Source organism: Pan troglodytes, chromosome 20, assembly GCF_028858775.2.
Source record: "Pan troglodytes isolate AG18354 chromosome 20, NHGRI_mPanTro3-v2.0_pri, whole genome shotgun sequence".
In the NCBI taxonomy this organism is placed as follows: domain Eukaryota; kingdom Metazoa; phylum Chordata; class Mammalia; order Primates; family Hominidae; genus Pan; species Pan troglodytes.
In genome coordinates, this window is record NC_072418.2 from 26391011 (window position 1) to 26407929 (window position 16919).

At 45.3% G+C, this 16919-nt stretch overlaps 1 protein-coding gene across 26 annotated transcripts in view; it reads left to right on the top strand.

The window, feature by feature from the left end:
• The first annotated feature begins 3201 nt into the window (after positions 1 to 3201).
• The window catches only part of ZNF254 (zinc finger protein 254), a 93570-nt gene continuing 79852 nt past the window's right edge, over positions 3202 to 16919 (top strand). For 12 of the 26 annotated variants that reach the window (XR_010153804.1, XR_010153799.1, XR_010153796.1 and 9 more), the window contains exons 1-2: positions 3243 to 3443; positions 15948 to 16043. The gene's annotated coding sequence lies outside the window, so the exon portion shown is untranslated. Of the gene's footprint in view, positions 3444 to 6093; positions 6224 to 15947; positions 16044 to 16919 lie in introns of all 26 variants that reach the window. The other 14 variants (XR_010153802.1, XR_010153797.1, XR_010153803.1 and 11 more) reach the window with 7 other exon arrangements.

Here is a 16919-nt window from a genome sequence, read left to right on the forward strand (position 1 = left end):
ATTCAGTGCAACACCACTCCCCACTTGTTCTGGGGGGCACTCAGGAGGGATCTGGTCAGCTCCTAATTCCCTAGGACAAAGGTGCCTCCCCCTTTCCAGCACTCATATCCAGCAGCGCCATCTCAGGAATTTTTTTTTTTTAAACATGAACAGCATGAGGAAGCAGGCATGGTACGACAGGCTCAGCCCCAGCCCAGATAGCATTCAAATCTTCCTGGATGGCGTTGATGCCCATCACTCACCTGCTCTTTTAGCACTGCCTTGTGTTGGTTACTCAGGGCCTGGGGAGAGGTGGGGGGGATTGTAGATCCATGGTGGGAACCATCTCACACCCAGAGTTCACCTGGCCACAGGCCAGCAAGCAAGTCCAAGTGCACAGCTCTAGACCCTGAGCCTCGGCACCTCCGGCTGCAATTTCTATTTATATATCAGGATTTTAAAAACCAAAAATAAACAAACAAACACAAAAACAGCCACTTTGATGGAGGAGAAAGTGGGAGCCTAAAGCAGCTGACCCTCAAACATCTCCGCCAAGCCCCAGGCCAGGCCATATGAACACTCCAAGGCCACATGATAGTTACAGAGGATGACAGTTTCCACAGGTACTTGTCAAGCACTGTGCTAGCTTCTCACAGAGTCTCAGATTGCCTCCTTGCCAATACCCTGTGAGGGGAGGCCTTTCCTCACTAGGGCACAAGAGGTTCCTAAGCTCTTCCCAGGAAATGGTTAACAAAGTGTGGAGCTAGGGGAAAGCCCAGTCAGAACAAGTGACTAGCCAGGGTCTTCCTAGACTCCATCCCTTCCTCCACATGGGGCCCAGAGGTGATGCGAGCAGCCTCCTGACCCCCTCCATCCCACTCTCTCCTCAATCAAAATGGCTGTTTTTGTGTTTACTCGTTTATTTATGGGATTTTAAAAACCTGATTTTTTTTTTTGAGACAGAGTTTTGCTCTTGTTACCCAGGCTGGAGTGCAGTGGCACAATCTCAGTTCACTGCAACCTCTGTCTCCTGAGCTCGAGCAATTCTCCTACCTCAGCCTCCTGAATAGCTGGGATTATAGGCATGTGCCACCATGCCCAGCCAATTTTGTATTTTTAGTAGAGAAGGAGTTTCTCCATGTTGGCCAGGCTGGTCTCGAACTCCCGATCTCAGGTGATGTGCCCGCCTCGGCCTCCCAAAGTGCCGAGATTGCAGGCATGAGCCACAGCTTCTGGCCAAAAAAAACCCCTGATATTTTATTTATAGTACTTTCAGGCTTGTATGTATGTATTTGTATAGGCTTTATTGGAAGGAAGAGGACTTAAGACAGTAACATTTTTAAAAGGTCTCAGTGGGGAATAGACTTCCATGGCACAAATGATGATGTTGACCTCCTTCTGTTGCCTTTGGGCAAAGTATAAATAGTGTGAGAATTGGCATGTGCTGGGTTGTGGTTTCAGTGTGGGAGGGCAGTTCCTTAAGATGGAAACCAAATCTCACCGAGCTGTAGCAGCCACACTCACCTTTTATCACATTCCCCACCATGGTCCTTCACTTTTCTTCTGTGCTTGAATTTCTTTCAACATACATATTATTTTGAGTATATATATATATATATATATATGGACACACACACATATGAATATGTGTCTGTGGGTGTATGTATGTATATGTTTGTGTGTGTGTGTACACATAGAGGTCTCACTCTGTCACCCAGGCTGGAGTGCAGTGGCTGAAGGATGGGTCACTGCAGCCTCAATCTCCAGTGATCCTTCCACCTCAGCCTCTCAAGTAGCTGGGACTGTAGGCATGCAACATCACACAAGGCCAATTTTTAAAATTATTCTAGAAACTGAGCCTCACTATGCTGCCCAGACTGGTCTTGAGCTCCTGGGCTTAAGCAATCATTCCACCATGGCTTTCCAAAGTGTTTGGATTACAGGTGTTTGCCATCAAACCCAGCCAAAAACATTTTTAAAAGAACCATTACAACCAAATTATGAGCTATGGTTGTACCACTGCACTCTGGCCTGGGCACCAGAGTGAGACCTTGTCTCCAAAAACAAAGCAAAACAAAAAAACTTATGACCAAATTAAATTTCTGAGGTTGTGTCATCTGTGTCCCCTTTCTGCCCTGTAAGCTATCATTGTTAAATATAATGGCTATTGAGAAAACTGTTAGATATTAAGAAATTCCTATATATCCTCTAAGTGAGAATAAGGTATTCTGATGTGGCCCAATATTTCCTAACCTCTACCTCCAGGGTCTAAACTAGCAAATCAAATCAGGACACCCACAAAGGACTGTTGGCCATTTTCAAATGGAAGATGAAATACCCCGTTAGTGAGAGTAATCCAGTAATATTAAAAAAGAGAAGTCAGACTGAGATGCAGTGCAGTCAGGGCATGATTACCCTGGAATAGCCACTTCACACGGAACAATAGAGGAGCCTGTCTAAGATGAACAAATTTGGGTAACATAATTCTTGCTTAACCATTCTCAGCCTCTGCTGCCCCCGACCCCAGCCCCATTCCAAATGGACATCCCACGATATGGTCAGCAGTGTGGTACAGCATGGTGAGAAAGGGGCTCAGGGATGGGATGAAGGTCTTTCCTGTATTATCAAAATGATTGAAAAGTTGTTAAAAAAAATGTCCAAATGGGCGGGTCGCGGTGGCTCACGCCTGTAATCTCAGCACTTTGGGAGGCTCTGGCGGGCGGTCAGGAGTTCAGACCAGTGTGGCGTCAGGAGTTCGAGACCAGCCTGGGCAACATGGTGAAACCCTGTCTCTACTAAAAATACAAAAGTAGTCGGGCGTGGTGGCATACGCCTGTAATCCCAGCTACTCGGGAAGTTGAGGCAGGAGAATCATTTGAACCCGGGAGGCGGAGGTTGCAGTAAGCCAAGATCGCACCATTGCACTCAAGCCTGGGCAATAAGAGTGAAACTCGGTCTCAAAAAAAAAAAAAAAAAAAATACAAATGATCTTTTCTTACCCTTAAGTAGCAAATAAGATGCATTATACAAGCAGACCCAGGTAAGGGAAAGAGCAAGTGCATTTCAAGTCTCAGCTCACTTCTTAATTAGCTGTAATTTCCTGTGCATTTTACCCTACCTACTTTAGCCTGTTTTTCTGTTCATAAAACGCACTAATGCTGAACGGGGTGGGGGGGGGGGGGTGGGAGTGGTAGGGGGAGAGTGCCGGTGCTTTATCCAATCATTGGCGCTGGAGCGGGAACCGCCCAATCAAGCGCACAGTTGAAGAGGAGTGCATGGTTTCCGGCATTTGGCTGGGCCTTTGTCTCTCGCTCCCACCAGAGCTTGGAATCCGTCTCTGCTCTTCTGCATTCTCCACCTCCGGAGCCCCTGGGGACTCTGTGACGGCCTCTGTTGCCCTGTGATCTGCAGGTCCGGAGAGACGCACAGCTAAGATGTCAGGACATCCTGGAAGCTGGGAAAGGGTGAGTGTGCGGGGTTGGGCATCCCGAAAGGAGAGAGCGGGCTGTGAAACCGGCGGGACTGGCTTCGTCACCGCTCCCGGGTTTCCGACCTGAGTCCCTGCTGGCGCAGTTTAGCCCCAGGCCCCTCTGGCCGCAAGATGGCGGCTGGGCCCGCAGCCGGGATCCCCGCGTTCAGCCCCGTCCCTGCGGCGCCCACTCTGGAGCTCCCTGGGCAGCTCTGCACGCAGCCCCGAGTATTTCCCAGATTGTTCAGGGATGCCAGGCGGATCATCAGGGCGGAATCCTGACTTGGTGTGTGCGTGGCAGGAGCTGCGGCAGGTGGGGCTCCCGAGTCTCTTTTCTTAAACATTTTGTTTGTTTGAGACGGAGTCTTGCCCTGTCGCCCAGGCTGGAGTGCAGTGGCACGATCACTGCAACCTTCGCCTCCCAGACTCAAGCGATTCTCGTGCCTCAGCCCTCCGAAAAGCTGGGATTACATACCTGCGCCACCACGCCTGGCTAGTTTTGTATTTCTAGTAGAGAAGTGGTTTTGCCATGGTGGAAGCTGGTCTGGAACTCCTGGCCTCAAGTGATCCGCCCGCCTCGGCCTGACCGGGAAATAGAAGCCTGAACTCCGTGACTCCAAGCTAAGGATAGTTTAGTTCTGCCTGCGGAGCCTCTCCTGCAGATGTCCTAGCCTGCTCACAGTAGCCATGTACAGAACCTTTATGCTTAGAGAAGCTGCAGAGCCCTGAAAATATACATCCACAGGCAGATGCAGTTGGGATTGGCACAAAAATGGGGTTGGGAGGCTTTTTCTGGAAATAGAGTTATTGTTCTGAGGTTATTTCTAGATTTTGTGATATATGACAAATTTAGATTTAGGTAAGTGGGGTTTTTTGTTTTTTGTTTTTTGTTTTTTTGTGCCAGAGTCTCATTCTGTCACCCAGGCTGTAGTACAGCGGCACGATCTCGGCCCACTGCAACCTCTGTCTCCCAGATTCAAGCGATCCTCCAGGCTCCCTAGTACCTGGGACTACAAGCAGGCGACCCGACGCCCAGCTAATTTTTGCGGGGTTTCACCATTTTGGCCAGGCTGTTCTCCAACTCTGGACAAGAGGTGATCCACCCACCTCGGCCTTCCAAAGTGCTGGAATTACAGGTGTGAGCCACTGTGCCTGGCAAGAAGTTACTTTTTTTTTTTTTTTTTTTTTTTTTTGAGACGGAGTTGCCCTCAGTCGCCCAGGCTGGAGTGCAGTGGTGCGATCTTGGCTCACTGCAGCCTCCGCCTCCCAGGTTCAAGCGATTCTCTTGCCTCAGCCTCCCGAGTAGCTGGGATTACAGGCACCTGCCGTCATGCGCAGCTAATGAAGTTACTTAATTTTAAAGGAGTATTGCAGCAAGGGGAAAGCACCAGCTATAAGATATTGGAGAATTTTAAAGGTTAGAGAGAAAAGGACTTTCTTTCATAAGAAGAAAAGAAGGTCAGAAAAAAAGTGGGAAGGGGAGGGAGGGATAGAACATGGTGAAAGCAGATGCTAGATTAGGGAATATTTTACCCAGAAGTCAGCCTGGTTTTTTTGTTGTTGTTTGTTTTTTGTGAGATGGGGTCTCGCTCTGTTGCCTAGGCAGGCAGGCACTGGCGTGATCTCCGCTCACTGCAGCCTCCGCCTCCCAGGTTGGAACAATTCTCCCACCTCAGCCTCTCAGGTAGCTGGGATTACAGGCGCACCACCATGCCTGGCTAATTTTTTGTATTTTTAGTATAGGCGGGGTTTCACCATGTTGGCCAGGCTGGTCCAAAACTCCTGACCTCAGGTGATCCACCCTCCTCAGCCTCCCAAAGTGCTGGGATTATAGGCATGAGCCACCACACCTGGCCAAGTCAGCCTGTTTTTGAGGAACATAGGCCGAGTGCGGTATTTTTAATATAAAAATACAAAAAATTAGCCGGGCTTGGTGGCACGCTGTATTCCCAGCTATTCGGGAAGCTGAGGCAGGAGAATAACTTGAATCTGGGAGGTGGAGGTTGCAGTGAGCCGAGATTGCACCACTGCACTCTAGCCTGGTGACAGAGCGAGACTCGGTCTCAAAGAAAAAAGAGGAACATAAAGAGGGGTTGTGGTTGGGTCAAAATTTGGGAGCCTGAGGAAAGAAAGAAACCTAAGCAAAGTTTGATTAACAGGTATTTTGTTCTAACTACTAAAGACGAATGTATTAATTGTTTATAAGGCAAAAAAATAGCAATTTAGACAGTCTGTGGCTTCATAATATCAAAAATAGGAAGGGTGTTTGTTTCTTTGCAATAAGATGCTCTTGAAAACACAAAAGTTCAGGAATTTCTTTAATCACTGCTCTTACCTGCCCACTTCATCTTCCACCATGAGTTTTCCTTGCCCTGTGTGTTTCTTACATTTAGCTTTTCCTGACTTGTGTGTTTTATAACAAACTGGTAAATGCAAGTATAATGCTTTTGTTTTGTTTCGTTTTGTTTTTTTGAGATGGAGGCTCGCTCTGTCGCCCAGGCTGGAGTGCAGTGGCGCGATCTTGGCTCACTGCGAGCTCCGCCTCCTGGGTTCACACCTTTCTCCTGCCTCAGCCTCTCCGAGTAGCTGGGACTATAGGCGCCTGCCACCATGCTCGGCTAAATTTTTTTTTTTTGTATTTTTAGTAGAGACGCGGTTTCACCGTGGTCTTGATCTCCTGACCTTGTGATCCACCCGCCTCGGCCTCCCAAAGTGCTGGGATTACAAGTGTGAGCCACCGCGCCTGGCTGCAACTATAATGTTTTGCTAAGTTCTGTGAGTAGCTGTATCATTATTTAACTTGAGAAGATTATGAGAGCCCCCAATTTATAGGAACTGGCTCAGAAGTATAGATGAGACCCTAGGAATTGTGACTGGGATCTGCAGTGGTGGCAGTGTTGTGGGACTGAGCCCTGAACTTGTAGGGTCTACGCTGACTCAAGGAGGTATCAGAATTGAGTTATTGGACAACCAGTTGGTGTTGGAGAATTGGTTGCTGTTCAGCAAACTCCACACATTTGTTGTCAGAAAAAGAATATCACAGATATTTGAACTGGAGGGAGACCCTTGGTTTCTCTGGGAAGGGGAACTCTGTTCTGCACCACAGGCTGTCACAATGCACATTGTCCTGTGATTCCAGATCTCTTCCCAGGGTGAAAGGGGACTGAGGGCTTGGAAGAAAGGAGTTCTGAAAACAGACTCCCTGCCCTCAACCTGCTACCACCAATGATTTCCGCCTACTAATGAACATACCCACTAGGAATGGGTGTGGCCAGAACCTTCACAAAACAAGAGGACTTGACCTGAGGAATTACTCTATAGTGGCTTTACCTCTAAAATTTCTCACCAAAGAATTACACAAGTGCCTAGAGGACTCCTGGATTATCCCTACCACAAACCCTGAACCTGAAGCAGCAACCTGGTCTCTCTATCACCCTGGGCTTGTGGACTACCAATCATAATCTCATCCACCTGCATGGACACAGGAATATGTCAGAACATAGCCCTGCCTGAATCAGTATCTGTAGCATAAACCAGTCTTTCCAGCTACCATGCACTGTCCCCCACTCACGGGTCCTTGATAGCACCTTTCCCTCTTCTGTCTTTTGCTTTTCTACAAACCCTTTCTGATGTGCACAGTGTGCCTGAGGTGCCTGAATCCAGCACCTACTGGGAGTCAGATGTCCATGAGTTCAAGATTATAGCCCTAGACCTGGCTGTCATAAGAACAGATAAAAATTAGAAATACAGGCTTCATCCTTGAAAATAAAAGATTTTTCTCTTTCCTTTTCTTACAGCGTTTACTTTAGAAAACTTTTATATTTATTTATTTTTATGTTTTTTTTTTGAGACCGAGTCTTGCTCTGTCACCCAGGCTGGAGTGCAGTGGCACAATCTCGGCTTACTGCAACCTCCACCTCCTGGGCTCAAGCAGTTTTCCTGCCTTATCCTCCCAAGTAGCTGAGATAACAGGCGGGCGCTACAATGCCCGGCTAATTGTTTTTTTTATTTTTTATTTTTTTTGAGATGTAGTTTCGCTCTTGTCCCCCAGGCTGAAGTGCAGTGGTGTGATCTCGGCTCACCGCAACCTCCACCTCGCAGGTTCAAGCGATTCTCCTGCCTTAACCTCCTGAGTAGCTGGGATTACAGGCATGTGCCACCACGCCCAGCTAATTTTGTATTTTTCATAGAGATGGGGTTTCTCCATGTTGGTCAGGCTGGTCTCGAGCTCCCGACCTCAGGTGATCCACCTGCCTTGGCCTCCCAGAGTGCTGGGATTATAGGCGTGAGACATCACGCCTGGCCCTAATTTTTTGTACTTTTAGTAGAGATGGAATTTCACCATGTTGACTGGGCTGGTTTCGAACTCCTGACCTCAGGTAATGCACCTGCCTCGGACTCCAAAAGTCCTGGGATTACAAGCGTGAGCCACTGTACCTGGTCAGAAAACTTTTATATAATTCTTTTCTGCCTACTTGAAATAGATACAAATTATTCTAACTGCTAAATAGGCTTTTTGTCAGTATTTTTGACTCAGGACTGTTTTTAGAACCTAGGAATCATTTATTTAAAATGTAAATAGCAAAGAAAATAGAACTTTATTCCATTTTCTGTTGGAAGATAGGAGTTTACCTTCAGCACAGTCCTGGTTCCAAGTTTCAAAACTACCTCTCATGAAGACATAAGTTTATTTTTCCTTTAATTATAGCCAATTAGCAACCAAAGACGACCTCCAATTTTTAGGTTAATTTAAGATAAACTGTATGTGACCAATGGTGCTGTCAGTTCTTCTACTTGAGAACTAATTATGGTGGCTATTTGCAATTGGGTGTCTTTGCAATCTCTTAGCAGTTTGCTTATAATGGCCTTCACATTCTGGAGTAATTCTGTAATAATTTTTTTTTCTCTTCTCCAGTTGTGTATAATTTTTCTGAGGCTTCAGATAATTCTGTTTATAATTATGTTTCTCTAAGTTTGTCCAGAATTACTAAACAGGATATGAACACATACTGTGCCCACCATGCTTCATTCTGTATGGACCAGTCACAACATACAATTGTGCAATTGGGCTTCCATTCACAACACACAATTGTGCAGTAAAGTGCACACTGCCCTCAAAGTCTGCAGACAGAATGGTCTTTCTTCGTATTTGGGATCTGCAATCATTAACAGCACACTTTTACCAGATTTCTACAAAAATTACTATAGGGCAACAATTAACTATTCCAGCTCTGTCTTTCTATCCCCCTGGCATCTTCAGATGCGAAACTCTTTCAAATACCATTTGGCCTGAAAACTCAACCAGGTTCACACATTTGCATTGAGTAAGCCTGAGAATCTAAACATTTTGCTTATTCTCTTGTCCAAATGCCTATGCATGTGGCAAGGGTGCCTTTGGCTTGCTTTTCTGCCCTCCTAAACCTAAATCTGCAGTTCCACATTTTGAGTCCAGCTAATAGGGTTCTCCATTCTGTGTTGGAGCAGTCTTCATGTGGGGATTTCTCCTCTAGTTTTCCTCTCCTCACTGTAACACAATATGGAGCCAAGTTAATGGTACCTATAATCCACACATAAGGGCTGAAATCCACCTGGGATTAACAAGACAGGGCCAGGCTTTGGATCTTGTCCAGTAAAATTTTGAGATTGTGTGAGGAGCTCCTGGTATAAACTGAATCTGGTGGCAGAATCTCTAAGTGTAAAGAAGCATGTTAGCCAAGGGAAGGTAGGGCCACAACTGTCCAGAGCCATGAATGCATGAATGCAACCCCATCTCCTATGTGTGAGTTGTATTACTGGAGAAAGTTTTTTGTTGTTGTTGTTTTTTATTTATTTATTTATTTTTTTATGAGACAGAGTCTCTGTCTGTTGCCAGGCTGGAGTGCAGTGGCGTGACCTTGGCTCACTGCAACCTCTGCCTCGCTGGTTCAAGTGATTCTCCTGCCTTAGCCTCCCAAGTAGCTGGGATTACAGGCTCTCATTTCTTGATACTTGGGTGAAGAACAAGTAGGAGGTCTGGAGGCTCAAACTGATAGGTAAACAAATTGCTTTTATTATTATTATTTGCCGTTAGAAAAACAGGTGAAACAGTCATGGACTCTACTATTCAGGAATTATTATTCTAGAGCCAATAAATACATGGTTGAATTAAGAGTAATGTGATCAGAACGAAGAAGGGAGTTGCATAGAAGACTTGGGCTTTATTTGGGACACTGCTCTTATGTTGTTGTGAGTTCTGATGTCACCACCTGAAGGGACATCATAGACAGAAGAGTTGTTACAATTATTTCTGTTGCTTTTCCCTTGTTAAGAATCGTTTCTAATATAGTTTTTCTAGAAAGTACTACATGTTTTGGTTAAGTCGGTTGTTAGTGTGTCATGCAAAATAGAGAAGAGGCTTAAACCATTAAAATCAGAAAAATTCTGGGAGTCAAGTTCTTGTTGGTCCAGCTTAGAAAAGATAGAACACAAAATAAGCCAGCAGCACAGAGAAGAGAAGCTGAGGGCCAATTCCCTGCCCCAGCCCTATCCAGACCTATGCTCTTTGAGCCTTGTCCAGGTCTGGCCCCACCCTGAAATCTCCCCTCACAGAACTAATTAGAACTAATTACAGGAGATCAGACTCCTGTTTGGAACAACTATTGGATCTGCAGAAGTGTAAAACGGGTGTCTACCCTTGGTGTTTCTTCAGAGCTGGAGCTCACAATTTTTCCAAACCTAAAAGCAAATAAATGAGAGCAAAGGAGTATACATTTGGAATCTTAATGTCTTTCTTTCTCAATGAAACCAGTGCTTACATTTTACACAGCAACCTGTTTTACACTTCTGCAGATCCAATAATTGTTCCACAGTCATGAGAAAGTAAATAGAAACACAACAATTAAAAGTCTCTCTACTTACCCCTTCCTTTCTATATCCCTCCCATCTGTCTGTATTTAGCTTTTATAGTGATAGGGAAACCAGAAGAAATAGCCTAAGCCATCATCTAAATCCTACTGGGAATTATGAGACACTTAGTATCCACCTTTCAAAATTTTTTGAGGCTTAACTGACACAATGCGAGTTTCCCAGCACAGCACATTACAACATACTTGGTGACCACATAGTACAAGCTCAATAAACACTGTATTAATGTATGTGTACATGTTGTTCAAATGCAGATGTAGACATTACTACATTCTCCAGCCTTCTGTAAACTTTAAAAAGCTGGCAAAGCATGTGATCCTCTGAGACAGTGACTTGTGGTCTTCACTGTAACAAAAAGTATTTGTGTTGCAATAAGGGTATTAGATGTAAGGGACTCTGTGTGCTATACTTTCTCTGAGTGCTGGAGAGCAACATCAGCATTAACAGGGAACTTTCGATAAACAAGCCAATTTCTGGACCCCTCCAAAACCTGCAGAATCACATTAGTTAGAGAGTGGCTTAGAATACCAAATGAGCTATATGCACATCGAAGCTTGAGAAGCAATGGTCAGCTAAGTGGTTCTTAGCCCAGGCTTCCAGTTAGGATACATGATAAGTTTGAAGAAATACCAGTGAGAGGTGACAGCGTGCTGGCAGTCCTCAGAGCCCTCGCTTGCTCTCGGCACCTCCCCTGCCTGGGCTCCCACTTTGTGGCATTTGAGGAGCCCTTCAGGCCCCCCACTGCACTGTGGGAACCCCTTTCTGGGCTGGCCAAGGCCGGAGCCCACTCCCTCAGCTTGCAGGGAGGTGTGGAGGGAGAGGCATGAGCGGGAACCGGGGCTGCGTGCGGCGCTTGCGGGCCAGCTGGAGTTCCGGGTGGGCGTGGGCTTGGTGGGCCCCGCACTAGGAGCAGCCAGCCAGCCCTGCTGGCCCCGGGCAATGGGGGACTTAGCACCCGGGCTAGTGGCTGCGGAGGGTATACTGAGTCCCCCAGCAGTGCTGGCCCACTGGCGCTACCCTCGATTTCTCGCCGGGCCTTACCTGCCTTCCTGCGGGGCAGGGCTCGGGACCTGCAGCCCGCCATGCCTGAGCCTCCCACCCACTCCATGGGCTCCTGTGCGGCCCGAGCCTCCCCGACGAGCACCACCCCCTGCTCCACGGCGCCCAGTCCCATCGACTACCCAAGGGCTGAGGAATGCGAGCGCACGGCGCAGGACTGGCAGGCAGCTTCACCTGCAGCCCCGGTGCGGGATCCACTAGGTGAAGCCAGCTGGGCTCCTGAGTCTGGTGGGGACGTGGAGAGTCTTTATATCTAGCTCAGGGATTGTAAATACACCAATCAGCACCCTGTGTTTAGCTCAAGGTTTGTGAGTGCACCAGTTGACACTCTGTATCTAGCTGCTCTGGTGAGGGCGTGGAGAACATTTATGTCCAGCTCAAGGATTGTAAATACACCAATCGGCACTCTGTATCTAGCTCAAGGTTTGTAAACACACCAATCAGCACCCTGTGTTTAGCTCAAGGTTTGTGAATGCACCAGTCGACACTCTGTATCTAGCTGCTCTGGTGGGGCCTTGGAGAACCTGTGTGTCGAAACTCTATATCTAACTAATCTGATGGGGAGGTGGAGAACCTTTGTATCTTGCTCAGGGATTGTAAAGGCACCAATCAGCGCCCTGAGAAAACAGGCCACTCGGCTCTACCAATCAGCAGGATGTGGGTGGGGCCAGATAAGAGAATAAAAGCAGGCTGCACGAGCCAGCATTGGCAACCTGCTCAGGTCCCCTTCCACACTGTGGAAACTTTGTTCTTTAACTCTTTGCAATAAATCTTGCTACTGCTCACTCTTTGGGTCCACGCTGCTTTTAAGAGCTGTAACACTCACTGCGAAGATCTGCAGCTTCACTCCTGAGCCAGCGAGACCACGAACCCACCAGAAGGAAGAAACTCCGAACACATCTGAACATCAGAAGGTACAGACTCCAGACGCGCCACCTTAAGAGCTGTAACACTCACTGCGAGGGTCCGCGGCTTCATTCTTGAAGTCAGTGAGACCAAGAACCCACCAATTCCGGACAAACCAGTACCTGTGTCTTCCCTACAGGTTATGTTTTTTCATGATTAGATTCAGATTAGTATTTACTTTTCTCTCCACCAATATCACGGCAGTAATTATGGGCCCATCTGTGCATTGGCCTCTGGATCCAATTTGTCTAATTACAGCTGACACTAACTTTATTCATCTGGCTAAGGTGTTTTCTGCCAAGTTTCTTCACTATAAAGTTATTTTTCTCTTTATTATGAATGAGTATCTTGGAGGGATGGATTTCCCAAGTGAGGTTTATAAATTGTCACATTTAATTGAAAAACTCTGTTTCTTTTTCTTTTTAGGATTTTTTGTTTGTTTTTTGCTTATAGCTTGCTTTGGAGAACAAATCTCATTTTTGTTGACTGTAGATATCAGCTTTTGAAACTGGAAGTTCTAAAAAAGGTATCAGTTTTGTAGGTTTTTATTTTATTTCATCTTTATTTGACAAGCATACATTTCATTTTCTGTATTTTCAGAGAAAGAGAACAAAAATTAATATATAGCTAATATATCATCTTAAAAATCTAAAATATAACATGGCACATAAAGCCAAAAAAAAATTTTTTTTTTTTTTTGAGACAGAATCTTACTTTGTCACCCAGGCTATAGTGCAGTGGCACGATCTGAGCTCACTGCAACCTTAACCTCCTGGGTTCAAGCAATTCTCCTGTCTCAGCCTCCCGAGTAGCTGGTACGACAGGTGCATGCCACCATGCCTGGCTAATTTTTGTATTTTTACTAGAGACGGCGTTTCACTATATTGGTCAGGCTGGTCTCAAACTCCTGACCTCAGGTGATCTACCTACCTTGGCCTCCTAAAGTGCTGGGATTACAGGCATGAGCCACTGTGCCCGGTGAAAGCAAAAAATTTTAAGAAACACCCGATTCAGTAACAATAGTTCTTAATTTAGTTTATATCATTAAATGTTTTGATCTTCATCCTTGTTTTAGGAAACACAAAAAAGCATGCACAAAGAGGCTTATAATTTTTATATAATTTAAAATATTTCTTCATTTAAACAGAAATGTTCTACTCTCCAACTTTTCATGTGTACATACTTACCATTTCTGTGGGTGTGTGCATAAAATGTAAGCATCATTTGATCAATTTTCTGTTGCCTTGTTTATATTAATCTTCTCAGTTATGAAAACTGCTCTGGATGTTGTTTTACAGTTATCTCTGTATATTGGCTCATAAGTCCTTTTGAGATAAATTTCAAGTCAGATAAATAGGGGTAAAACGCAAAGCTCAGCTGGGCGTGGTGGCTCACGCCTGTAATCTCAGCCCTTTGGGAGGGTGAGGCGCGCAAATCACGAGGTCAGGATTCCGAGACCAGCCTGGCCAACATGGTGAAACCCCATCTCTACTGAAAATACAAAAAACTTAGCTGGGCGTGCTGGCGGGCGCCTGTAATCCTAGCTACTCAGGAGGCAGAGGCAGAGGCAGGAGAATTGCTTGAACCCGGGAGGCGGAGGTTGCACTGAGCCAAGATTACACTACTGCACTCCATCCTGGCGACAGAGCAAGACTCCGTTTCCAAAAAAAAAAAAAAAAAAAAAAAAAAAAAAAAATACAGGCTGGGCGCGGTGGCTCACGCCTATAATCCCAGCACTTTGGGAGGCCGAGGTGGGTGGATCACGAGGTCAGGAGATTGAGACCATCCTGGCTAACATGGTGAAACCCCGTCTTTACTAAAAATACAAAAAATTAGCCGGGCATGGTGGCAGGCACCTGTAGTCCCAGCTACTTGGGAGGCTGAGGCAAGAGAATGGCATGAACCCGGGAGGCAGAGCTTGCAGGGAGCCGAGATCGCGCCACTGCACCCCAGCCTGGGTGACAGAGCGAGACTCAGTCTCAAAAAAAAACAAAAAAACAAAAAACAAAAATAGCACTCAAAAATGTATATTCTTATATTGATTCGTGTTTATATTTTGTTTTATATGTGCATATTTATGCTAGTTTTGTGGATCTTATATTCTATTTCCACAGAATTAGAGAATATATTCGAAATATTACTGTGTTTAAAAGTATCTTATTTAGTAACTCAGGTCACTCATAAGTCAGAACCAGTTGTCTTAACTTTCTTATTTCATCTTGGGTCAAATTAGGAACTCTGCCCTTGACTGCATGATCAGTGTGTTATTTATTTTTATTAGAGAAACTGTTGACATTCAGGGATGTGGTCATAGAATTCTCTCTGGAGGAGTAAAAATACCTGAACCCTTCTCAGCAGAATATGTATAGAGATTTGATGTTAGAGAACTATACATACGTTGTCTCTGAGTCGGAATAACTTACCTTCAGAATATCTAATGTCTAATAACTATGATACCGTACCTTGTTTTAACCTGATTGTCTCTCTTAGCTGAGAGAGCCGGACAGACTCCATTTTAGTTTCTTTACTTGCAGCCCCCTTACCCCTCTCCCTTAAGGGCATAACCAGTGCAAGCTGACTCCAAGCACATCCAGGAATACACTTATTGATAAGATACTGAGGCAAGCTATACCAGCAGCTCCTGGGAATGCGCTCAAAGCCCCTGCGTTTATCACTTTGTGATAGTTTAAGCCCCTGCACCTGGAACTGTTTATTTTTTCTGTAACTGTTTCTGTAACCATTTATCTTTTTAACTTTTTGCCTGTTCTGCTTCTGTAAAATTGCTTCAGCTAGGCTCCCCCCTCCCCTTGTAGACTGAGGTATAAAAGGAAATCTGGCCGGGCGCGGTGGCTCACATCTGTAATCCCAGCACTTTGGGAGGCCGAGGTGGGCGAATCACGAGGTCGGGAGATCGAGATCATCCTGGCTAACATGGTGAAACCCTGTCTCTACTAAAAATACAAAAAATTAGCTGGGCGTGGTGGCGGCGTCTGTAGTCCCAGCTACTTGGGAGGCTGAGGCAGGAGAATGGCATGACCCCGGGACGCGGAGCTTGCAGTGAGCTGAGATCGCGCCACTGCACTCCAGCCTGGGTGACACAGCAAGACTCTGTCTCAAAAAAAAAAAAAAAAAAAAAGGAAATCTAGCCCCTTCTTCGGGGCCGAGAGAATTTTGAGCGCTAGCCATCTCTCGGTCGCTGGCAATAAAGGACTCCTGAATTAGTCTCAGAGTGTGGCGTTTCTCTACAACTCGCTGGGTTGCAACATAACAAGGGCTTTATTTCTTTCCTTTTTAGAATGTCTCCTTGGGAGGTAGTGCTTTGTCTGAATGAATTTCAGAGTTTTGCTTTCAGGAAAAAAAAAATCTAAGTTTGTTGATGTAGAAAAAAATCTTCCTAGTGTTTCCAGCCCTCCCCCTTAGTTTTGATTCATTCAAACTTGAAAATGAAGCACAGAATTTCTAAACGTAAAATACTTCCTACATATTCTAAAGAAGCTGGTAGGAAACAGTATTTTGGGGAATAATTTTTAAAAATCTTATATAATGTCCCCTTTTCTCCACTGAGCACAGTACTGAGCTGGCAATTACATATCCTCCAGCATTAATCATCTGACTTTTTATTAAAAAACAGGTCTTGCCATCTCTAAGCTGGACCTGGTGACCTTTTTGGAGGGAAAGAAAGAGCCCTGGACTGTGAAGAGTGAGGAGACCATAGCTGCACAGCCAGGTAAGTGGGAGTAAAGATGGTAGGTGGCCTGGGTGAGAGGTTCAAAGGTCAATAAGCCAGATTTTCTTTTGTCTTCCATTATTTTATTATTTTATATATATATATATATATATATATATATATATATATATATATGTGCAGATCTGTTTTATGTGCAACAATTGATTCTATCAGATAATCAGACCAAGGCATTCCACTGGTAATTTTCCCTCAAATCAATTCAGGTGAAATTAGATATTTATGTACTTCCTGGGCTATCAAAACTTGAGATTTCATTATCAACTTCAGTTCTGAAGCCATACACACAATTCAAAATATACATTAACTAGGTTAAGTCAATAAAAGTGGGCTGAAAGAAACCACAGGATTCAAACAATGAAACCGTGTATTTTGTTTGCCTGAGAGTCACAATGTGAACAGCAATTATTTCGCATATCTCATAGCTCTTCAGTGTAGAGGGAGTGGCTTCTGAACATAAGGTCATTGCACAGCAGGTGGGCAAACAGCTGGTGTGGCCTCCTGGAGGCTTCACCCAGTGCTGATTTCTTCTCTGCCTCTCCTTTTTTAGGTTCTATTTTTTTCATCTTTCATCTTTTTTTTTTTTTCCTTGAGATAGAGTCTTGCTCTGTTGCCCAGGCTGGAGTGCAATGGTGCAATCTCGGCTCACTGCAACCTCTGAATCCTGAGTTCAAGTGATTCTCATCCTTCAGCCTCTGAATAGCTGGGATTACAGTTGTGCGCCACGATGCCTGGCTAATTCTTTGTATTTTTTTTAGTAGAGACAGGGTTTTGCCATGTTGGCCAGTCTGGTCTCGAACTCCTGACCTCAAGTGATCCTCGTGCCTCAGCTTCCCAAAGTGCTGGAATTACAGGTGT